General features: G+C 36.8%; 1 protein-coding gene and 1 pseudogene across 8 annotated transcripts in view; one reads left to right on the top strand and one right to left on the bottom strand.

Annotated features, from left to right (window-relative positions):
- The window catches only part of STAU2 (staufen double-stranded RNA binding protein 2), a 329,861-nt gene that overhangs the window by 102,027 nt on the left and 201,818 nt on the right, over positions 1-26,016 (top strand). The window lies entirely within an intron of this gene.
- LOC128563786 (protein FAM133B-like) lies at positions 4,719-5,566 on the bottom strand (annotated as a pseudogene).

The following is a 26,016-nucleotide window of genomic DNA, read 5'->3' as shown; positions in this document are numbered from 1 at the left end:
GGTTAAACAATAAAGAGAGAGTTTGTACTATTTTGCCTAAAATGTACTTGTTTCTGTTGGCGGAGTAGGCACCCATTTAAGGCTCCTTGGTTGTCCTCTGTAGCTCTGGAAAGTAAATCTGAGAGACTCGGAAAGAATTTTACAGATAGTGATGGCTGTCAGTGGAAGTTTGATAGGGTGAAAGAAATTGTTTTGAAGGACCCATCCTGACTTATTTCATTATGTTAATTATCAGTAAAATTAGAAATAATCAAGATTTTGATTTCTGAAAATAGTTTACATGTATTCCAAAGCTGATGAGGTGTTGCTAACAAGTATTGTGATGTTGGTATGCTATTTATTTTGAGGTTGTTCAAACTGTCAGTACGAACGTTCTTCACTAATTTGTTAATGCCCTTTTAAAAAGCATATTAGAAGGTAGAACAATTGAGAAATATTGAATATATTGTTAGCCTTTTGTATCCATGGGTTCTGCATCCGTGGATCCAGCCAACTGTGGATTGAAATAACAGTATTTGAAATAAAAGGATTGTTGCAGTATTTTTAGTGAACATGTACAGACTTCTTTTTTCTTGTCATTATTTCTTCAACAATGTGGTGTAATAATTATAATCCATACCAATTACATGGTATGAGATGTTACAAGTAATCTAGAGATGATTTAACATGTATGGGAGGATATGTATAGGTTATATACTATACCATTTTATATAAGGGACTTCAGCATCTATGAATTTTGGTATCTGCAGGGGCTATGGGCCCCTGGAGCCAATTCCCCATGGATACTGAAGGAATTTGTGCCAGCAGTGATATAAATAGGTATAAAGCTACAATTTTAGTTTCTGCCACCAGATGGTGCTTTTGTACTGATGAAACAATTTGTAGACTGAATCCATTCACTATTAGAAGGGCATGGTTACCTGATAAATGAAGAGGGTAAGCCATATGAAATTGCCAACATTTGACCTTTTTTTGACCTTCAAATATATCAGTTTCATATGGTTCAACCTAATAGGAAAAGATCACTCAAGTACATGCATTAAAGCCTCTTTGAAAAACGAATTAAGCATGAAGTGGTGAAAAGCAGGAATTTGTTCTAATGGGTATGTATAACTTTGCCTTTTGTATAGCGCCTGCTTTGGTTTGGGGAATTATTTTTTCTCTTATCGTATGTTTTACACATAGAATATATGTCAGAACACTTAAAAATGACACTTCATGAAGATAGTCACTTTATAGAATAGATGTAGAACTGAAAACGTTTGTAAGATAAAATCTTAAATATTTTGTCATTTTCACATAGGATTATATTGTTAAATTAGAGATGTTTTTTATTTGGGAGTAATAAATCTAAACCCATAACAAAGATGCAATGTCTTTTTTTTTTTTTTTTTCTTTTGAGGCAGAGTCTTATTCTGTTGCTCTAGGCAGAGTGGAATAATAGCTTACGGCAACCTCAAACTTTTGGGTTCAAGTGATCCTCTTGCCTGAGCCTCTCAAGTAGCTGGGACTACAAGTACCTGCCACAATGCCCGGCAGGTATTTCTATTTTTGGTAGAGGTGGGGTCTCATTCTTGCTCAGGCTGATTTCAAACTCCTGTGCTCAAGCAGTCCACCCACCTCAGCCTTCCTGAGTGCTAGGATTACAGGCATGAGCCACCACACCCAGCCTTGAAGATACATTGTCTTTTTAAAGCTCTCACAAGCTGGAGAAGGGAATTTGAACAAATTACCAAAGCAAGGATGAGGGAGAGTGAACTTAAGATCTTATCTCTCTGAAGGGAACACTTTTACACTGCTGGTGGAATTGCAAACTAATGTTTGGAAGGAAGTATGGAGAACCCTCAAAGAACTCAGGCCAGACTCTACTCCCATTTGATCCTGCAGTCCCATTACTGGGCATCTATCCAGAAGGAAAAAAACCCTGTTATCATAAGGACACTTGCACTAGACTGTTTATTGCAGCTCAATTTACAATTGCCAAAATGTGGAAGCAGCCTAAATGCCCACCAACCCAGGAGTAGATTAAAAAGCTGTGGTATATGTACACCATGGAATACTATTCAGCTATTAAAAAAATGGAGAGTTTATAGCCTTTGTATTAACCTGGATGGAAGTGAAACACATTATTCTTAGTAAAGCATCACAATAATGGAGAAGCATGAATCCTATGTACTCAATTTTGATATGAGGACAATTAATGACAATTAAGGACACGGTGGGGGTGTGGGAAGGGGAGAGAAGAGAGAGGGAAGGAGCTAGGGGGTGGGGTCTTGGTGTGTACCACACTGTTTGGGGGCAAGACACGATTGTAAGAGGGTCTTTACCTAACAAATGCAATCAGTATAACCTGGTTTCTTGTACCTTCAATGAATCCCCAACAATAAATTAAAAAAAAAAGATCTTATCTCTCTTGATCATAAACATAAAAATCTTTAATAAGTACTAGCAGGTAAATTCAGCAAAATTTAAATAACAATCCATCATAGAGTTTATTCTAGGAAAGCAAGACTGGTTTAGTATTCAGTAATCAAGTAATTAACCAAATTAACAGATTAAAGAAGAACAACCATATATGCATCTCATTAGATATAGAAAAAACATTTGAGAGGGCTTCTGTAAATAACCCCTAGGTAACGTTATGCTTTCTAATAAAAGCCTGAACACTTGTGAGATCAGGAACAAGGCAAGTGATACATACTGGTATCGTTTCTTTTCTTTCCTTTTTTTTTTTTTCTGTGTACTCAAACAGCATATAAATATCTTTATTAGGAAACAGTATGCAACTTCAAGCAAAAAATTTAAAGAAGCTTACCAAGATATGTGTTCTCTTTACAGCTAAAAATCTCCGGGATATGTGTTATTTATCTACCATTTAATACCTAGGAGTGCTTACCTTTTAACTTTACTTGCAACCCAAAGGTGGCTGATAAGAACACAGCTATTTTTCAGTAAAACAGCTGTTTATTCAGCCTGCTGTCATGCCAACACATTCTGTGAATATACCACTACCATTAGCACACCCTTTGTAACAGGCAAAATTGTACATCAAATTACATTTCTTGCTACCTGATTATATAAAACTGTAAAATGAAAATGATTTATCAATTCCTCTTAACATTCCTAGTAAACAATTCAGCAGGAGATAGGAGGCACAAAATCTTAGTAAAATATGACATAGGAAGAACAATAAGGTTTAACTCTCACTTAAATTTAACATGTCATAATTTGTTATTAATATACAAAGACAACAAACATTTAAAACATTATATTTACTAAGATTCTGGCAATAGCTTTATATAACAAGACACAGCATACTAGGCCTACCATTCAACTTGTTTATGGTAAGTCTCAGCTTCAATATGAAGCTGTTTAAAAAAAAAAAGAATCAAGACCCTGCTTTTTTACTTGCTAAATATTGTAGCAAATATGCCATTAAACATAGCTATGAATTTAAAACAGTAAAGTAAGGAGTTAACAAAAGCTAAACATTGCAGCCTAAACAAAATTCATACAAAAAAATAAAGTAACTGTCACTGGTTACATAAAATTTTCTTGACTGGATTAAACTTAATAGTATAAAACATGCATTTTAGAATCATTAGCTATCAAGTTCAAAAAGTACCAGTGTCCATTTGAAATGATTCCATTCTAAAGCCAAAGTAGAATCAAAATTAATTCAAATGACATAACACATTCTAACACTAAAAAACATTCAGTCTTATTGAAGTGGAGGTAAGTCCCAGACCTTCTGGGGCTTTCTCATGCTGCAAAGGGCTGTTTCTCTAATTCACTCAAAGCAGCATACAATAGACTCCAAGGATGTCACTAAGTGCAGTAAAGGGTAAGACTGCTGGTATCCAACTCTGACCTCTCCGTAAACCATGGCTGTGTCCACAAATATAGGATGTGTGAGGATCAAAGGCACGCTATTTTGCTAGCTAAAGAGAAGCAAACCAATCCCCCAACCCTAATAGCTCCTTCCCCAGGTAAATAAAAAGTATACAAAGGGGAAAAATTAAAATGCGCCTATCTACAGAGTAAGGATTTTAAAATATCAATATAATCCTTACTTCAAAAATTTTAACTAGAGTCTTCTGGCCATTACTGATTATCTCTTAAAGATGTATCCAGATTCAATTTCTGTTGATTTATCATTGGACATTTCTAGTCAAAAATATTAATTTTATTCCCAAATACTATATCTTGACCACTAGTACAACTGCAGTGTATCATCTCCCAGAGTTAGTCATCAAGCACTGGAAGAGAAAAACTAGATGTTCAAGCAGCAGGCAATAATTATGGCCCTTTCACACAGTGGGCCCTTAGTGGCTACTGAATAGTCCAGGAATAATTCTAAAAACAAGAAAATTCGTGCATTTTAGTAAATATGTTGTAGTTTTCACAGTTGAAATTTCCTTAGACATTGCACTTTCTTTTTTTTTTTTTTTTTTTTTTTGTAGAGACAGAGTCTCACTTTATGGCCCTCGGTAGAGTGCCGTGGCCTCACACAGCTCACAGCAACCTCCAACTCCTGGGCTCAAGCGATTCTCTTGCCTCAGCCTCCCGAGTAGCTGGGACTACAGGCGGCCGCCACAACGCCCGGCTATTTTTTGGTTGCAGTTTGGCGGGGGCCGGGTTTGAACCCGCCACCCTCGGTATATGGGGCCGGCGCCCTACCGACTGAGCCACAGGCGCCGCCCAACATTGCACTTTCTTTTATAAGGGAATCCTGGTTTTTTCTTAATGTTAGGGCGAGTCAGGACTTGAACTTGCAGCCTTCTTTTTCTTCTTCTTACTGTGTTTCTTATGTTTCTTTTTCTTTTTTGTTTTTTCTGTTGCTTTTTCTCGTTCTTCACTGCTTTTCTTCTTTTTTGCTCGTATCTCCTCGATATAATCTGATTCTGATAAGGAGTCAGATGATAAAGGTTTATCTTCAGGACACATCTTTCTTTTTTTGCTGGGTCCTTTAATGTCCTTTTCTTAGTTGTTTCCTTTGACTTCTTTTTCTTTTTTAAACTATCCTTACTGTCTGATTCAGTTGCTGAAATGGAACTTTCAGAAGATTTATGTGAACGGTTCTTCTTTTTCTTTCTCTGTTTTCCTTGTTTCTTATCCTCATCTTCAGAATCTGAAGACTGCTGGAAGAATCAGAGCTTGATGAAGAAGAAGATGAATACCTACCAGATTTCTTCTTTTCTTTTTTCTTTCTCTGTCTCTTTTTTGATGAGCTCTCACTTCCACTTAACAATTTCTCCCTGTGTTTTTCTAGTTCTTCTTCCAGTTCTCATTCATTTTTTTCTTCAAATTCAGCCAAAGCCTTGGAACCTTTCTTTTTCTTTTCTAGTTGCTCTTTTACTTCTTCCCAGGTAGGCCTTGGTCGATTCAGATAATCCTGGATTGTTGGCCCTGAAGACTGGATTGGACCCCTTGATCTGGCCATTGCTATTGGGTTCATATAGGCCACTCTATTATCGCGCTTCCCCATGGTGCCCGACTGAACGCACGGTCACACGCAGACGAAAACCAGGCCGGAGAGACAGCCGAGGCTGGCCCGCCGCAGGTCTGTCTGCCGCCTCCCCTCTCCTGGTATTGTTTCTATTCAACATTTTACTCAAATTCTAGCAAGTGTAATAAGAAGAAAAAATAAATGGGGAGAAATGTTGGAAAAGAAGATAAAAAATTTTACAGATACCATCATCCTATATATAGAAAATTCTAAGAAATCAAAAACCTCACTTATTCTACTGGCTTAAGAGCTACTTACAACTGGAGATTAAAATACATGAAAACATCATATTTTAGGGTAAATTTAATTAAATATGTACCTAACCTATATATTTAAGTATGTGCACAACCTATATATTGATACTTAGACTCAATATTAGTAAGATGTTAATTCTCCTAGAGTTAATGTGAAGATGTAAGGTAATCCCAGTCAAAATCCTAACAGATATTTTGTAAAATTAATAAGTAATGCTGACATTGTGCAGGGATGCAGAGGACCTGCAGTGCCCCAAACAATCGCAAAAAGAAAGAAGGAGGTGAAGGGCTCATCCTCCCTCCCTCCAGGACTTGCCATAAAGCTCCTGTAATCCACCCAGTGGAATATTGACCTGGGGACAGGTATTTGAATCAGTGGGACAAAGCAGGACAGAGGTTGTTGGCAACCTATGGCCCATGGGCCAAATCTGGCTTGTCCGTCTTAGTATGGCCTACAAACTAAGAATAGTTTTTATGTTTTAAGTAATTAGAAAAATACCAAAAGAAGCATGATATTTCATAACACATGAAATTTAGGTGAAATTGAAATTTTAGTACATCGATAAAATCTCATTGGAACACAGCCCTAGTCACTTGTTTATGTATTATCTATAGTTGCTTTTGTGCTACAATAGCTTAGTTGAATAGATGTGACAGAGATTGTATGTTGTGCCAAGTCCAAAATACTTGCTATCTGGCTTTTTGTAAGTTTGATGATCTCTGCCAGCCTGAGCAAGAGCTAGAACCTGTTTCTAAAAAAAATAGCTGAGCGTTGTGGGAGGTACCTGTAGTCCTAGCTACTCGGGAGGCTGAGATAAGGCAATCACTTGAGCCAAGAGTTTGAGGTTGTTGTGAGCTATGATGTCATGGCATTCAACCCCAGGGAGAATGAGTGAGACCTGGTCTCAGAAAAAAAGAAAAAGAAAAGTTTGCTAATCTTTGGAATATGGAAGCGAGAAATAGATCCATCCATAGATGGTCAATTTAATCCTTTTAAAATTAATTTCAGTAAAAGTGCTAACAATAGGATATTCAAATAGATTAAAAAAAAAGAACCTCAACCTTTACTTCACACTGTCAACATAAATTATTTAGAAATGATCACAGGACTTCTAAATTGTTCTTAACGACAATTAAGTTCACAAACTTGCCACTGTGTGCTTAGGCTGGCAACATTGTACAAACAACTTGGTAAGGTTTCTTAACCTGGGCATATCAATGTCTCACAGTTGTGTTTGTGTCAGTGTGTGGCACTGTCTTGCCGAATGGCATTCACTATTGTTCCTGTGTGTTTTTCTGTACCATCACAAGAATGTTGGAGCTTGAATTAGAGCAACAACCAAACATTTGTATATTTTTTGTTAAACTTGGCAAGAGTAGAGGTGAAATCAGGGACATGTTAGTATACGTTAGTCCAAGTTTATGGGGTTGATGAAAAAAACAGCAGTGTATAAACGGATTAAATGTTTTTCTGAGGGAACAGAAAGCATCACTAATAAAGAGAGGTCGAGGTGGCCAGTCATGAGCAAAACTGACAAAAACATTATAAAAAATTGTGAAATTTTTGTCAAAATCATCGGCTGACTATGAGAAGCATTGCAGACCAAAGAAATATTAATAGAGAAACAGTAAGGAAAATCTTAACTGGAAATCTTGGCATGAGAAAGGTGTGGCTTTTGCATCGTGACAGTGTACTCGCTCATTTAGCACTGTGAGGAAGTTTTTAGCCAGTGAACAAATAACTGTGTTGGAACACCCTCCCTATGCACTTGATCTGGCCCCCAATGATTGTTTTCTTTACCCAAAGATAAAGGAAATATTGAAACCAAAACATTTTGATGACAAGAGGTCATCAAACAATACGACAACAGGTTTGATGGCCGTGCCAGAAAAACAGTTCCAAAACATTGCTTTGAAGGGTGGACCAGGTGCCAGGATCAGTGCATCGCTTCCCAATGGGAGTACTTTGAAAGTGACTGTGGTATTATTCAGCAGTGAGATATGTAGCACTTTTTAAGGATGATTTTGTGAACTTAATTGTCAGACTTTGTAGACCTAAATATAGAAGTTAAAGTTGGAAAATTTTGTGAAGAAAATAGTTTGCTGCTTTGGAGATAAGCAAAGCATTTTTAGAGAAGCAAGAGCATACGTCATGATTTCTAGAAGAAAATACTTTGCAACTTTAGAAATAGGCAAAGATTTGTTAGAACGTGAAAAGCATGAATCCTTAAAAGATATTTGCATATTATGAATTAGACAAAAGCTTGATAACTAGGATCTACAGAGAACTCAAATTAATCAATAAAAAAACAGCCAACAATCCCATGTATCACTGGGCAAGAGACAGAATAGAACCTTTAGTAAAGAAGACAGACAAATGGCTAACATGAAAAAATGCTCATCGTCCCCAATCATCAGAGAAATGCAAATCAGAACCATCCTGAGATATCATCTAACCCCACTGAGAATAGCCTCCTTCACAAAGTCCCAAAGTTCAGATGCTGGTATGGATGTGGAGAAAAGGGAACGCTTTTACACTGCTGGTGGGCCTGCAGACTAATACAGCCTTTTTGGAAGGAAAGGTGGAGAATCCTCAAAGAACTCAAATTAGACCTCCCATTTGATTCTACAATCCCTTTACTGGGCATCTACCCAGAAGAAAAAAAATCCTTTCACCAGAAGTACATTTGCACTAGACTGTTTATCATTTTACAATTTACAGTTGGCAAAAGCTGAAAACAGCCTAAATGCTCACCTACCTGGGAATGTATTAACAAGCTGGGGTATATGTATACCATGGTATACTATTCAGCTACTAAAAGAGATGGAAACTTTACATCCTTTGTGTTAACCTGGCTTGACCTGGGATGTATTCTTCTTAGTAAAGAATCACAAGAATGGAGAAGCAAGAATCCAATGTACTCAATTCTAATATGAAAGCAGTAGATGATCTAATACACGGTGGGGGGCAGGGGAATGAGGAAGTGGGAAGAAGGGAGGGGGGATGGGGGTCAGGTGTATGGCACACCTCTTGGGGCAGGACACAATTACAAGAGGGACTCTACCTAATGCGAACAGTGTAACCTAAGTCTTTGTACCCTCAATGAATACCAAACAATAAAGAAAAAGAAAGAAAGGAAAGCATGAATCGTGAAATCACACACCACCAAAATTTAAACCTCTGGTACCTCAAGAGTCGCTGTTTAAAAACAAAATCGCGGCGCCTGTAGTCCCAGCTACTCGGGAGGCTGAGGCAAGAGAATCGCTTAAGCCCAGGAGTTGGAGGTTGCTGTGATCTGGGTGAGGCCACGGCACTCTACCGAGGGCCATAAAGTGAGACTCTGTCTCTACAAAAAAAAAAAAAAAAAAAAAAAAATCGCAAGATATATATTGGAGGAAAACATTTGTAATACATTTGAAAGTGGATTCATCTCCAGAGTATATAAAGTAATATATATAACTCAATAATAAGACAAAAATGGGCAAAATATTTGAATAGACACTAAAGAAGCAATAAGAATGGCTAATATGCCCATAAAAAGATGCTCAAAATGATTAGTCATCAGGGAAATGTAAATTAAAACCGTAGCTAATATTTAAAAGGACTGACACTAAATGTCATGGCACAGCAACTGGAATTCTCATACTTTGTACTATATCAAATAGTACAACTACCTTGTCAAAGTTTATGGCTTTCTTATGAAATTAAACATGTAGTATTTAACATAACACTCAGCAATTCACTCAGCCTAGTATTTACCTAACAGAAATGAAAATATATGGCCAAAGACTTGAACATGAACATTTATACCATTTTTCTTTAAAACAGCCCTACACTGGGGAAAAAACCAGGAAATGGTTAAATTGTAATGTAACTGTGGCTTAGAATACTATTCAGCAGTAAAACTCCTGATCCGTGCAACAATATGTGTGAATCTCAAGAACATTTTGCTGAGTGAAAGAAGTCAGATACAATCCAGGCGTCCTCAAACTTTTTAAAAAGGGGGCCAATTCACTGTCCCTCAGACCGTTGGAGGGCTGACTATAGTTTACAAAAAAAAAACTATGAACAAATTCCTATGCATTCTGCACATACCTTATTTTGAAGTAAAAAAACAAAACAGGAACAAATACAATCACACCGCCTCATGTGGCCTGCGGGCCGCAGTTTGAGGACCTCTGCCACAGTGTGTATACTATGTCATTCTGTTTCTGTGAAATTGTAGAATAAGGAAACTAATCCATATGTGACAAATTCATTGATTACCTAGATTTGGGGGTATTATTTTCTATACAAGGAAACTTTTCTGGGGTGATAGAAAAGTTCTAAATCTTGATTTTGGTGATTGCTATTATAGGTGTATGTCAAAATTCATTAAATTAAAATAGGTATATGTCATTTTATGTAAATTTTACCTCCATAGAGTTGATTTTAAAATACATTTTGTAGTACTCCATTTTCTTTGTAGCTAAAAATGTTTATGGGAAAGTATCAAATTGGCCAGGCACAGTGGCTCACGCCTGTAATGCTAGCATTTTGGGAGGCTGAGGTAGGTAGATTGCCTGAGCTCAGGAGTTCGAGACTAGCCTGAACAAAGCAAGACCCTGTCTCTACTAAAAATAGAAAAACTTGCCGGGTGTTATGGTGGGCACCTGTAGTCCCAACTACTTGGGAGGCTGAGGCAAGAGGATGACTTGAGCCCCAAAGTTTGAGGTTGCTGTGAGCTATGATGCCATGGCATTCAACCCTAAGGCAACAGAGTGAGACTCTGTCTCGGGGGCAAAAAAAAAAAAAAAAAAGCATCAAACTTTTGCTCCTCAAGCATTTGACCAAAAACATTGAGATGTTTTCTTAAGGGATAAAGTAATATTTGTCTCATCAGATGTTTGAGGCCAAAGTGATATCCCTGTTAATTGTTCTACTTCTGTATTTGTGCCATTATTGTTAGCCCATATTATATTATAAGTAGTATAGTCTGGTTACAAGTACTGACTTGGGAGTTGGAGTCACAGCTGTGTGAATTCGAGCAGGTTACTCAGCCTTCTAATTTTTGGTTCATTCATCTTTATGTTGATGGAAATACATAGTGTTTCCTAGTAGTGTTATTTTCTGGCTTTTATAAAGTAATTCACTGACCACACAGGGCCTCTTACCTAACCTTCCTATAGTGCTTTTATTTCCTAAATCTAAATATTAGTTTGTTTGCACAGGACATTTTTATTTTGAGGGATTTAAAACAATTTACTTCTGCCTGATTAAAAAAATCAATTGTGTTTGGTGTGTGTCACACTTTATGGGGGCAAGACATGATTGTGAGAGGGACTTTGCCTAACAATTGCAATCAATGTAACCTGGCTTATTGTACCCTCAATGAATCCCCAACAATAAAAAAAAAAAAATCAATTGTGGTATGCTTATTATTTCTGGGTGTATGCCTTATATGTAGTAGCAGGATTGATTGATTCTGTGTTGCAAATGGATATTTTCAAAGTTTGTGGATTGTAATTGACCCTGCAATAGTATACCATTGTAGCCCAGAGAATCATTTATTCCTTGGAAAATTGTGCATATCAGGCATTATTAACTTGGGGTTTAAACACAAGCTCTGGAAAATCGATGGGTTTTGTATAATCATGTGCAGCATTTTATACATGTACTTTTGCCTTGTCCTAGCTTGATAGCCATTTATTTTTATCTTGGGTCTTTCAACATGATCACTTTTGTTTCTAAGGAATGGCTGGTCTATGTTTTCTTGCTACAGAGTTAGTATTCAAGTATAATAACTTGGTCATAAATTTCCTATGACAGAAATTTATGACTCCATGGTCCTTTGTTCTGCTTTTAAAGGCAGCCACAGGACCCAAGGCTCACCACTTAACTGTGGATTAATACTGTTTAAAATATCTGTATATTTATTAAATAAAAAAAATTTATGTCACACATTTAACATTTTTCATATCTTTAAATGAAAACAAATGCAGAAGTAAACAAAGCCAATTCTTTTAAGTATGTTTCTTTATAGAATAATTTTGAGTTGATGTTAGAGTGATTTTTCTTTGGCCACTTTTTTCTAATGCTGTTAAGATCCTTTTTGAGTTTTTATGCTAAACTTTTAAGCATTAATCTCCACAAAGGTGAATATAAGGAAAGTAACAACAAAAAGATAATTACTGTACGTTTTCTTTCCCTTTATTGTGATTCTTTAACTAGGAAAATAGAGCCATGACTTAAACCTGATTAGTGATAAGTTTATAATTCTTTTACAAAAAGGGATCTATCTTTCTAGTCCTAAAGTTATTAAAAATTTTAACAGCCTTAAAGAAAGATGGAGACTTTACCTCTTTCATGTTTACATGGATGGAGTTGGAACATATTCTTCTTAGTAAAGTATCTCAAGAATGGAAGAAAAAGTATCCAATGTACTCAGCCCTACTGTGAAACTAATTTGTGGTTTTCACATGAAAGCTATAACCCAGTTATAACCTAAGAATAGGGGGAAGGGGGAAAGGGAGGGGGGCGGAGAGAGGGTGATTGGTGGGATTACACCTGCGGTGCATCTTACAAGGGTGTATGTGAAACTTAGTACATGTAGAATGTTAATGTCTTAACATAATAACTAAGAAAATGCCAGGAAGGCTATGTTCACCAGTGTGATGAAAATGTGTCAAATGGTCTATAAAACCAGTGTATGGTGCCCCATGATTGCATTAATGTACACAGCTATGATTTAATAATAAAAAAATGCAAAGTGAGGTACAATAAAAAGAGGTACAAAGATTAAAAACTTTTTTTTAACAATTTTTGTATAGATTAGAGGAAATAAACTGTTTGCTATTCTATTAGAGGCTCATTTTATTCATCTGTTTTTTTAGCCTCTGAGAAACAAAACTTGGTTTACTTTGTGTTTAAAGCGCTGCTGTTTCATAAATGTCCCTTTTTCCTTTTTTGTTTGATTGAACAAAATCTTGCTTAGCAATGCTTATTGTGTTTTTAAAAAAAAATCTGGGCAGAGACGGCACCTATGGCTCAGTGGAGCAGGGCGCCATCCCCATATGCCGGGGGTGGCGGGTTTAAACCCAGCCCTGGCCAAAAACTGCAAAAAAAAAAAGAAAAAAAAGAAAAATCTGGGCAAAATGGCAATTCAAGTTATGAAGCTCTTTTTATTTATTTATTTTTGAGATAATCTCACTCTGTTACCCTCAGTAGATTGCTATGGCGTCACAGCTCACAGCACCCTCAAACTTAGTCTCAAGAGGTCCTCTTGTCTCAGCCACCCAAGCAGCTGGGACTACAAGTGCCTGCCACAACACCCAGCTATTTTAGTTTACACACAAAGTAAACTAAGATTTGTTTCTCAGAGCCTGAAAAACAGATGAATAAAATTAACCTCAAATGCTCAGGATATTTTCAAACTTCTGGCCTTAAGTGGTCCTCCTGTCCTGCAGTCCAAAGTGGAGGGATTGCAGTTATAAGCCTCTGCACACAGCCTAAAATATTTTTTAACTTACACACTTTGGATTGCAAGAAATACAAACATTTATAAATTTTAATATGTATGCATGTTTTTGATGCATAGAATTATGGCAGCATGAGCAATAGAAGACTTTCAGGTATGAAATATCAAATTAGTGTAAAATTCTACAGAGTGCAATAAAATGCAAGTTAAGAAAGATAAAAATGATGTAAAATTTCTGATATATTGAACATAGTTTATTTTTTTCTTTTTAAAACAAATTTCTGTAGCAGCCTGAAAGGATATGTGTTTCTTAAGCAGATGAAGGTAGCTATCAACTTTGTATGTTACTTAGATTTCTTTGGATACATTTAAAGAAGTGATTATAACAGTTTTATTTTAAAACGTTAATATTTATGGTAAGTTAGAAACTACATCCTTTGGAAGTATTTAAGTTTCTAAGGAAAATTTTTGATGCTAATTAAAATTTTGGCTGTACTAAACATATGCAAGGATATATAAAATTTTCTAAATTCTTTTATGGGATAGAGCATTTAAGATTGAAGACTATTGCCGTACTTGAAAAAGAGGCTATTGCAGAAGCACAAAGGAGATGTGTAATTTCATCTTTCTTGCACATCCATAGGCAAATTATAGGTTCATAATTAAAAGTCTTGAACATGACAGTTAGTTGATTTTTTGAGCTCAGTTATACCCAAAATTTAAATGTTATTTTCATTTCTTGGTATTTAATGTAACTCTCCCGTTTATGAAATAATATTGTATTTGTCATCACCTTTCTGGTATAGTACAGGTAAAAATACTTATTTTTAACCATTAGAGGGCAGCATAAATTTATCTTTGGAAATGGCTCTCATAACATATGAATGCTTTTGAGTCACAGGCTTAATAAAGCCACATTTAAATTATGAAATTTTTTTGTTAGAATTAAAAGCTTTCATTAGAAATGATGGTAAATTAATAAAAAATGTGATAGCTATATAAAAGTTGTCTTCATTTTCTTTCTTTGTTCATCTCTTCCTGTTCCTAACATATCAGAGCTTTTATAAAGTTTGGAAAGTTACGCAAGGTTTTATGTAAACTTAATATGTACCTTAATTTTCAGCTGAAGAATGACTGTAGGCAGTATTAAAAGATGCTCCATAGAAAAAGAGATTTAAAGACAAATTTGGGAAATACTGCATACTGTATCCCTTTTTAAAGGTTCCTAAAGATGTCATGAGTGGTTTGAACCTTGGATGAAAATTAGGCTCTCCTGGGCAGCTTTAAAAATTCTGATGCCCAGGGTCTATGTAGACTAATTAAATCACAATTTCTAGTTGAGAAGCTTTAACACCAGTGCTTTTAAAAGTTTTCCAGGCTTGGGCAGTGCCTGTGGCTCAGTGGGTAGGGCACCAGCCCCATATATTGAGGGTGGCAGGTTCAAACCTGGCCCCCAACAAACTGCAAGAAAAAAATAGCCGGGTGTTGTGGTGGGCACTTGTAGTCCCAGCTACTTGGGAGGCTGAGGCAAGAGAATCACCTAAGCCCAGGAGTTGAGGTTGCTGTGAGCTGTGTGACGCCACGGCTCTCTACTGAGGGCAGTAGAGTGAGATTCTGTCTCTACACACACACACACACACACACACACACAAAAAAAAAAAAAGTCTCCAGAGTCGGTGCCTATAGCTCCGTGGTTAGGGCACCCGCCACATACACCAGGCCTGGGGGGTTCGAACCAGCCTGGGCCTGCTGAACAGCAATGATAACTACAACAACAAGAAAAAAAAAGCCAGGCATTGTGGCGGGCACCTGTAGTCCCAGCTACTTGGGAGGCTGAGGCAAGAGAATCGCTTAAGCCCAGGAGTTTGAGGTTGCTGTGAGCTATGACACGACAGCACTCTACCAAGGGCGACGTAGTGAGATTCTGTCTCAAAAAAAAAAAAAGTTCTCCAGGTAATACTCATGTCCAGTCATTGAAATATTGCCACCCCCCAGCCCAAACACACATTACCCTCTGTTAATATCAAGGATTATTTTTATGAGATCTTGGTAAGTAGTCATAGAACTTTCAAAAGAAGGAAAGGAGAAGGCAAAATTGCTCCTTAGGGAGCAATCAGTTATTCTGGACAGCCAGGTCTCCTAAAGAGCTGAGGATTCACCTCTTTCTGAAAACTAAAACTTTACTCAGTAATTCTAGGTAGAAATTTTTTCCAAAATTGGTGGCATATATATTTTTATGTCTGTAAACAGAAAATGCCATAATCAAGTATAAAGAATCTTTAATGTTGACTCAGCATTAATGTATAAACAACAAGCATTATCAAAATGAGGCTTGTAAAATGAAATATATATGTGTTTTTTCCTTACACTAGGTGCTCTTAGATGTCTGTTTCTTGAGTACCCAAGTCTGCTTTTAGTTACTTTCTAAGTTATCTTAGCAGTCAGAATGTCATCTTACGTCTGGTTCATAGTAGTGTACCTTTGCACAGGAGTGCTTGCCTTTCTCTTTAATGCTTTTAAATTGTTACTGTTTTAGGAGTGGATAGTGTAGCTAGAATTGGGGCAAAGTAAGATTAACAAGGCTTAAGTTGTTCCTTTAGGTGTGAAGTACATGAGTTTTATTTAGTTGGTAGATTTTTTTTTTTTACTTCAGAATTTATTTTTCCCTTCATTTTGACTAAGAACCTTCATTGTAGATAATAGGAAGTTGTGAAATAGCCGAATACAGGTTTGATTAAAATAAATGATAATAATAAATGTATTAAACATATATTTAATGACATGAAGTCCTTTGTTTCGAATTGGACAGAAATAACAGTTGCTTTAAGAAATTTCATAAAATCACTTTCTCTGTGCACTTTCCCCCCCAGTTCTTCTGTTATTACCCTTTGTTTTCAGTCACTTAGGAACCAAAGGGGAAACTTTCTTCTGTAATTTCTTGATTTCTAAGTGTAACATCCTCTGTTCTGTGAAAACAAACACAAAAGAAAAAGGCAGAGTGCAGAAGTTCACACCTCTAATCCCAGCACTCTGGAAGGCCGAGGCAGGAGACTGGCTTGAGTTCAGGAGTTCTAGATTAAGCCTGAGCAAGAGTGAGACTCATTTTCTACCAAACATAGAAAAAATTAGCCAGGTGTGATGCCTGTGCTGGTAGTCCCAGCCACTCGGAGGCTTAGGCAGGAGGGTCTCTTGGACCCAGGACTTTGAGTTGAGGTTGCAGTGAGCTGTTATGATGCCACTGTACTCTACTGTGGGTGACACAGTAAGATTCTATCTCGAGAGGGGAAAAAAAAGAAAAAGAAATGGGACTGTGGAGTATAAAAAAGTGTTTTTTTGTGAGGTGTGGATCAAAAGTCAGTGGGGGTAAATGTTGGTTCTACATCTGTATTGTAGACTTATACTGATGTATAAGTAGTAAATGTCTTGCCTTTCGTAATGATTAAGTAGAGATGGATTATCATCATTCAGGGATATTAAAGAGAACTTGCTTTCTTTGGTTTGATGTAGATGAATGCTTTTAAATTATTTTTGATTGTGACTTGTGGTAAGAAATTTTTTTTAATAGTATGACCCAGTACATACATATATAGACACACATACATATTTATACATATATAATTAAAAAATTATAAAGCAGTAAATACCCTTAACATCTGTGTTGCACTATAATATTTCATTTTTTTTTATTAAAAATGGCATTTGTGATTTATTATGTTTATTTAATTACCTATTAATAGGTCATAATTTTTACTTTAAAACATATTAACCTAGATGACTTCTAAGGTTCTTTCTAAGAATTCTATGTTCCTATGACTTCATAATTGCATAGAGAATCAAGGTTCATCAAAGAACAGCTGAAACCAAGTTAAATTAGGAATAAGAACAAGAATATGAATTTTCCCAAGATACTTGGATATTCATTTATTTCTAAGACATCTGGATGTCCAGTGTCATCAGTTACTCAAAAAGTATAGAATATATGTATAAAATCTGTGGTACAGGTTTCCAGTTTTGACCAACGTTCTGCACTTATGTCAGTTGCTGGCATTAGGGGAAGGTGGATGGAGGATGTATGGGAACTCTCTACTATCTCTGTTCCATGCGTGTATATTTATATTCCTAAATAAAAAGTTATAAAGTAGAGAAGAGCATTTTTGAGCAGTGTCTTTCAAAAATGGTATCCAAAACCCTAGAGGTTTGTTTGGAACTTTTTATTGTGTTATATTGATGATACACATAATATGTTACAAAGTGCACTATCCCAAACAATACATTTTTAATATGATATTTATGAATAAGAGAAACTTAGTAAGCAATCGACAGTTACCTGATAAATCTTTTTAGGAGTTTAGAATTAAGAAAATAATTAGTAGAATAAATTCTTAGAATAAGACTCTAAAGGTGGAGTGGGAGGGTGGTATTTATTATCATTTTTACATTTTCTGTTTTAATGGGGAAAGTAAAAGAAGAAGAATATGTAAATATAGAAATAATTTCTAGAAAATTTCAAAAGATTAGGGTCAGCAACTGGGATGGAACTCTGTTGAGAAAGAGGTCATGGGAGCAGTGTTAGCCAATTTAAATAAAAGTAGGATTCTTTACATGATAATGTTAAGCAAAAGTGATGATTTGCATGAACTGACAAGGCATCTGAAATTACCACTCATTGGCTATTAAGAAATATTTTTAACTGACTTAGAAACAAGAATATGAGATGTGTAGAATATTTGGAAATCTTGTTCTGTGTGTTGTTTTTCTAAACTATTGCACCCTTGAACTACTCTTTCTTGATTTGATGCCTTTAGAAATTATATTCTAGTGTCATCAAAAAACTCTTATTTGAAAAACTAATCACACATTAAAAACTCCAAACTTAATTATTTTTAGAAAGAATATAACTATAGTAAGGAAATCCAAGTAATTGTAATGAGAGAGGTTAAAAGTTAAAATTGCATGTTGGGTATTTACTGTATACCTATCACTGTGCTGAGAGCAGCAACGTGATTCAAGGGAAATATTTGAAATTTCCCTGCTGTTTGGAATGTTTGTTGCACACAGGAAGGAAGATGATAATAGTAAAATCTGCTAGATAGATGGTTTCCAATCCTTTTCTCCCTGGTGAAAGTGTGATTTTTCATCTTAACATGGTCTTTTGCAAAGCAAATGTTTTTAATTTTGATGTTCAATTTATCAACTTTTTTCTTTTATGAGTATGCTTTTGGTGTCATTTAATTTTAACTCTTCACTAAATCCTAGATCCCCAAAGATTTTCTCCTAGATTTTCTTTTAAAGTTTTATGATTTACCTTTAAATCTACATTTTGAGTTAGTTTCTTTTTATTAGATGTCATAGTAAGGTCAGAGTTCTTTTTTTGCCCATGAATAGTCAATTGCTTTAGTACCATTTGTTGAATAAACTATCCTTTCTCCATTTAATTGGTTTTTAACCTTTGTAAAAAATCAGTTGGTCGTATTGGCTTGGGTCTATTTCTGGGTTCGCTGTTACGTTCTCTCAGTCTCTGTCTCTGCCAATTCCACACAGTCTTGATTACTGAAGCTGTATAGTAAGGATTAATACAAAGTGGTTCCTCACACTTTATTCTTTCTTCAAAATTGTTTGAGTTTCTTTACCGTGTCATTCTGTATACATTTTAGAATGAGTCTTTTCTTGTATTTTTACTTTAAGTTTCCATGTGTTCATTATACTATGTGGAAATATAATTTTTACATTTTGATCTAGTATCTTATAGCTTTGCTGAACTCATTTATTCTAGACAAAAAAAATACATTTCTTAGGATTTTCTACCTAGAAGACATGCCATCTTCAAATAGGGACAGTTTAATTTCTTTTCTTTCTGATTTGTTTGCTTTTTATTTCATTTTCTTGCCTTCTTGCTTCACCAGTAGTATCTGAGCATTATGTTGAAGAAAATGGTGAGGGTGGACATCCTCACCTTCGTTGATCATGGGAAAAAAACCTTCAGTCTTTCACTGGTCATGTGATTTGTCTTTTTTTACTTGTTAGTATGGTTGATAGGTTATATTGATTGATTTTTGGATATTGAATCAGTCTTTTATATTTGTCATAAACACTTGGTCACGACCTTAGATTGTTTATGTATATTGCTAAATTCTGTTTGCTAATATTCTTTTAAGGATTTGGCTTCTATACTCATGAAGGTTATTTGTCTGTAGTTGTTTTTTTTTTTTTTTATGACTCTCTTTTTCTGGTTTTTGATAGGAGGATAGCACTGAAACCCAGTAGCAGAATTGAGGGGTATTCTCTTCTGTTTTCTGGAAGATACTGTGGAGAGTTGATTTTTTCTTTTTTTTTATTAAATCATAGCTGTGTACATTAATGTGATCATGGGGCACCATACACTGGTTTTACAGACCATCTGACACATTTTCATCACACTGGTTAACATAGCCTTCCTAGCATTTTCTTAGTTATTGTGTTAAGACATTTACATTCTACATTTACTAAGTTTCACATGTACCCTTGTAAGATGCACCGCAGGTGTAATCCCACCAATCACCCTCCCTCCACCCCCCCTTCTCCCTTCCCCCTATTCTTAGTTTATAACTGGGTTATAGCTTTCATGTGAAAGCCATAAATGAGTTTCATAGTAGGCCTGGGTACATTGGATACTTTTTCTTCCATTCTTGAGATACTTTACTAAGAAGAATATGTTCCAGCTCCATCCATGTAAACATGAAAGAGGTAAAGTCTCCATCTTTCTTTAAAGTTGCATAATATTCCATGCTGTACATATACCACAATTTACTAATCCATTTGTGGATCGATGGGCACTTGGGCTTTTTCCATGACTTAGCAATTATGATTGGGCTGCAATAAACATTCTGGTACAAATATCTTTGTTATGATGTGATTTTTGGTCTTCTGGGTATATGCCTAGAAGAGGAATTATAAGATTGAATGGCAGATCTATTTTTAGATCTCTAAGTGTTCTCCAAACATCTTTCCAAAAGGAATGTATTAATTTGCATTCCCACCAGCAGTGTAGAAGTGTTCCCTTTTCTCCACATCCACGCCAACATCTCTGGTCTTGGTATTTTTGTGATATGGGCTAATCTTACTGGAGTTAGATGATATCTCCAAGTAGTTTTGATTTGCATTTCTCTGATGATTAAAGATGATGAGCATTTTTTCCTATGTCTGTAGGCTGTGCGCCTGTCTTCTTCAGAGAAGTTTCTCTTCAAGTCCCTTGCCCAACCTGCGATGGGATCACTTGTTCTTTTCTTGCTTATATGTTTGAGTTTTCTGTGGATTCTGGTTATTAAACCTTTGTCGGAGACATAACCTGCAAATATCTTCTCACATTTTTAGGGCTGTTTGCTTGCTTTACTTACTGTGTTCTTGGCTGTGCAGAAGCTTTTTCGTTTGATCAGGTCTCAGTAGTGTATTTTTGAAGCTGCTTCAATTGCCCGGGGTGTTCTCCTCATAAAATACTCACCCAGACCGATTTCTTCAAGGGTTTTCCCTGCACTCTCCTCTAGTATTTTTATAGTTTCATGTCTTAAGTTTAAATCTTTTATCCAGTGAGAGTCTATCTTAGTTAATGGTGAAAGGTGTGGGTTCAGTTTTAATTTTCTACAGGTTGCCAGCCAGTTCACCCAGCACCATTTGTTAAATAGGGAATCTTTTCCCCACTGAATGTTTTTAATTACCTTGTCAAAGATCAAATAATGGTAAGTAGCTGGATTCATCTCTTGGTTCTCTATTCTGTTCCAGACATCTACTTCTCTGTTTTTGTGCCAGTACCATGCTGTTTTGATCACTATCAATTTGTAGTATAGTCTGAGGTCTGGTAACATGATTCCTCCTGCTTTGTTTTTATTTCTGAATAATGTCTTGGCTATTTGAGGTTTTTTTCTGATTCCATATAAAACGAAGTATTGTTTTTTCAAGATCTCTAAAGTATGACAGTGGAGCTTTAATAGGGATTGCATTAAAGTTATATATTGCTTTGGGTAGTATGGACATTTTAACAATGTTGATTCTGGGCAGTGCCTGTGGCTCAGCGGGTAGGGCGCTGGTCCCATATGCCGGAGGTGGCGGGTTCAAACCCAGCCCCGGCCAAATTAAAAAAAAAAAAAAAAAACAATGTTGATTCTTCCCAGCCATGAGCATGGTATGTGTTTCCATTTGTTAACATTTTCAGCTATTTCTTTTCTTAGTTTCATAGTTGTCTTTATTGAGATCTTTCATGTCCTTTGTTAGATAAACTCCCAAATATTTCATCTTTGGCACTACTGTGAATGGAATAGAGTCTATTGTTGGTATATATAAAAGCTACCGATTTATGAATGTTGATTTTGTAACCTGCTGCTGTATTCCTTGATCACGTCTAAGAGTTTTGTAGTAGAATCCCTGGTGCTTTCCAGATATACAATCATATCATCTGCGAAGAGCGAAAGTTTGATCTCTTTTGACCCGATATGGATACCCTTGATCGCCTTTTCTTCCCTAATTGCAGTGGCTGAAACTTCCATTACAATGTTAAAGAGCAGTGGAGACAATGGGCAGCCTTGTCTGGTTCCTGATCTGAGTGGAAATGATTTCAATTTAACTCCATTCAGTACGATATTGGCTGTGGGTTTGCTGTACATGGCCTCTATCAGTTTAAGAAATGTCCCTTCTATATCAATTTTCTTAAGTGTTCTGATCATGAAGGGATGCTGGATATTATCAAAAGCTTTTTCTGCATCAATTGAGAGAATCATATGGTCTTTGCTTTTTAATTTGTTTATGTGCTGAATTATACTTATAGATTTATGTATATTGAACCAGCCTTGAGACCCTGGGATAAAACCGCCTTGGTCATGATGTATAATTTGTTTGATGTGTTGCTGGATTCTGTTTGTTAGGATCTTGTTGAATATTTTTGCATCTATATTCATTAGTGATATTGGTCTATAATTTTCTTGTTGGGACTTTTCCTGGTTTGGGGATCAGGGTGATGTTTGCTTCATAGAACGTGTTGGGTAGTCTTCCTTCTTTTTCTACATTTTGGAACAGGTTGAGTAATATAGGTACTAGTTCCTCTTTAAAGGTTTGGTAGAATTCTGATGTGAAGCCATCTGGTCCCGGGCTTTTCTTTTTAGGGAGGTTTTGTATGGTTGATGCTATTTCAGAATTTGATATGGGCCTGTTCACTATTTCCACTTGATTCTGGCTAAGTCTTGGAAGGTGACGTGCTTCCAAGTATTGGTCAATTTCCTTCAGATTTTCATATTTCTGAGAATAAAGTTTCTTGTAATATTCATTAAGGATTTTTTGAATTTCTGATGAGTCTGTTGTTATTTCATCTTTGTCATTTCTGATTGATGAGATCAGAGATTTTCTCTTTTTTTCCTTGTTAGGTTAGCCAAAGGTTTATCTATTTTATTGACCTTTTCAGAAAACTAACTTTTTGATTTATCGATCTGTTGTATAATGCTTTTGTTTTCAATTTCATTTAATTCTGCTCTCATTTTGGTTATTTCTTTTCTTCTACTGGGTTGGGGTTGGAATGTTCTTCCTTTTCCAGTTGCTTGAGATGTCCTATTAAGTTGTTAACTTCCTCTCTTTCCGTTCTCTTGAGGAAGGCTTGCAGTGCTATAAATTTCCCTCTTATGAATGCCTTTGTGGTATCCCAGAGGTTCTGATAATTCGTGTCTTCATTGTTGCTTTGTTCCAAAAATTTGGCAGTTTCCTTCTTAATTTCATCTCTGACCCAGCTATCATTCAGCATAAGGTAATTTAACTTCCATGTTTTTGTATGAGTATGCAGATTCCTGTTGTTACTGAGCTCAACTCTTATTCCATGATGATCCGAGATGCTGCAAGGAATAATTTCTATTCCTTTAAATTTACTGAGGTTAGACTTGTGAGACTAAGATGTCATAAATTTTGGAGTATGTTCTGTGGGCTGATGAGAAGTATGTGTATTCAGTTTTGTTGGGATGAAATGTTGTGTAGATGTCTGCTAAATCCAAATGTTGGATGGTTAGGTTTAAATCTAAAATTTCTTTGCTCAGCTTCTGATTGGAGGATCGATCTAACACTGCCAAAGGAGTGTTGAAATCTCCAACTACTATGGAGCTGGAGGAAATCAAGTTGCTCATGTCTGTTAGAGTTTCTCTTATAAATTGAGGTGCATTCTGGTTGGTTGCATAGATATTAATAATTGAAATTTCATCATAGTGAGTATTACCCTTAACAAATATGAAGTGACCATTCTTATCCTTCCTTACTTTTATTGGTTTAAGGCCTATTGTATCTGCAAATAAAATTGCAACACCTGCTTTTTTCTGATTACCATTTGCCTAAAATATGGATGACCATCCTTTCACCCTGAGTCTATTATTTGTCTTTTAAGGGAAGATGTGACTCTTCTATGCAACAAATATCTGGCCTGAGTTTTTGTATCCAGTCAGCTAACCTGTGCCTCTTTAGAGGACATTTTAAGCCGTTCACATTAATGGAGAATATTGATAAGTCTGGTAAAATTTTGGGTATTGAGTTTTTCGAAAGTCCAGTGGACATTTTTAATCTTTTTGCCACTGTGGAAGTTGGAGTTTGATCAAAAGTTTCTGAATGAGTTTACTTTTATGGTAGAGGATTGGGCTGGTCATTATGGAAGATAGGTCTGAGAGTATCCTGAAGAGCTGGTTTGGTTATGGCAAATTTCTTCAACATATGAATGTCATTAAAGTATTTAATTTCTCCATAATATTAGCTGGATATAGGATCTGGGGTTGAAAGTTATTTTGCTTTAGGAGGTTAAAGGTCGATGACCACCCTCTTCTGGCTTGAAAAGTTTCAGCAGAGAGATCTGCAGTGATTCTAATATTCTTCCCTTTGTAGGTAATGGATTTCTTACGTCTGGCTGCTTTGAGAATTTTCTCCTTCATATTAACTTCAGTGAAGTTAATTATGATATGCCTGGGGTATGTCTTATTGGGATTGAATCGTGCTGGGGTTCTGAAACTGTCTGCTATCTGAATTTCAGAATCTCTAGGCATGTCTGGAAAATTCTCTTTCATAATTTCATGGAGAAGGGCCTCTGTGCCTAGTGAGGCCATTTCATCTGTTTCAGGGATTCCAATCCGGCAGATATTAACCTTCTTCGAATTATCCCAGAGCTCTCTGAGAGAATGATCGTTTTTGCTCTCCATTTCTCTTCCTCTTTTAATCGTTTGGGAGTGTTCAAAGGCTTTGTCTTCAATGTCAGAAATCCTTTCTTCTGCTTGCTGCACTCTGTTACTGAGGGATTCTACTGTATTTTTCAGATCTTTGAGGGCTGCAAATTCTTGCTTCAGTGTGTCAGAATCTTTGGTGGTTTTGTCTTTAAATTCGTTAAATTCTTGAGACAACTTTTGAATTTCTCCTCTAATTTCTAATTCCGACTTTTGAATTGCTCCTTGAATTTGTAATTCCAAATTTTCCTTCATTTTATTAATCTTGTTTGCAATCCAAATTCTGAATTCGATTTCTGACATCTCGGCCAGCTGTTTATGAATGGGATCTTCAGTTACATCAGCCTTATCTTTCCTTGGTGGGGGTTGATCTATTCTGGTTATTCATGTTACCAGAGTTTTTCCGCTGATTCCAGCGCATGATTGTTTTACACCATTTGATTTTTTCCCCTGGAGCTTTGTTGAGGACCCGTACAGTGCTATGGCCTGAGGAACTGGGGACCTGTTTGGTCTGGTGGGGCTAAGTGGTTCTGTCTTGTTTGCAGCTGGTTTCTGTTCCACCCTAGTGAAACAGTTACCTGGGTTGAAGTCTCAGTTGTGGAGAAATACCAGCAATTAAGTCACCCGCCCCCCACAGGCAGCAATTGGCAAAGGAAAATTAAAGCTTCCTACAACCACACACCCAGGGCACCACCTGAGTAGTACTCTGTGATTGGCTCTGTTCAAAAGTCCAAATCAGTTGTCTCAGTCAGCACCTGTCTCAGGTGGGAGAGTTTAAAAGGTCTCGGCAACTGGATCACAGGGGTCTGGTGACTACTCTGATATGGCTTGCTTCAGTGCGGCGTGGAGTCAGGAGGAGCCACCCAGCAAATAGATCAGTCTGGGAAGGTTGATGCCTCCTTCGCCACCTTGCACCTCTGTCACACCCAGTCAGTGATAGCCCCGCAGTTGGCTGACCCAGTTGCCTCTAGTGAACAGATACTCCAGGGGTTTGCAGCTGCTGAATCACAAGGAAATGTATTTCTGCTCAGCCAGGCCACTGCACTCTGCCTCTATCTAGCAGGAGGAGGTGAGGCCTGACAATCTCGGGCGCTTGATGGAGGCTGGGGTATGTTCACTCAGTTCTAGCCCCGCCCCTGATTGATGTTACTGACAGAACAACTTTGCAGGAATTTGTTTCTGTCCCTGCTGTATTCCCCTGCAGAAGAGAAGCTGTTTTAAGTTCCCAGAGCCTGCGCCTCAGGCCCTGTCTTCGCTCATGCAGGTTTTTATTTGGTTAGCTGTCAGTTCTAGCCTGCTGCCTTCCTTTGTCTATAGGCTGACGATCCCCTGAGGGCTGGGTGCGTCTTAGGTTCAGTAAAGCGGTCTTCTGGGTCAGCCCCGCCCTGGGAATTTCCTGGCTCTGCGTTTGCGTTTTCTAGTCCCCGCGCTCCACCCAGGCTGGTACCACCTCAGGCAAACCCTTTACTCATGGGGCCTGCGTTTCCGTCCCAGATCTGTTACGTGGTGGTTGCCACCTGAGTAGATGCCTGGCCTCCTCTGGTTGCCCAGGGAGATAGGGGGTGTGGCTTCAGAATATCCAGGAGTGAGCC

Source organism: Nycticebus coucang, chromosome 13 (assembly GCF_027406575.1).
Source record: "Nycticebus coucang isolate mNycCou1 chromosome 13, mNycCou1.pri, whole genome shotgun sequence".
In the NCBI taxonomy this organism is placed as follows: Eukaryota; Metazoa; Chordata; class Mammalia; order Primates; family Lorisidae; genus Nycticebus; species Nycticebus coucang.
The sequence above is the reverse complement of the archived record's forward strand: the minus strand, read 5'-3'. Positions and strand labels throughout refer to the sequence as shown.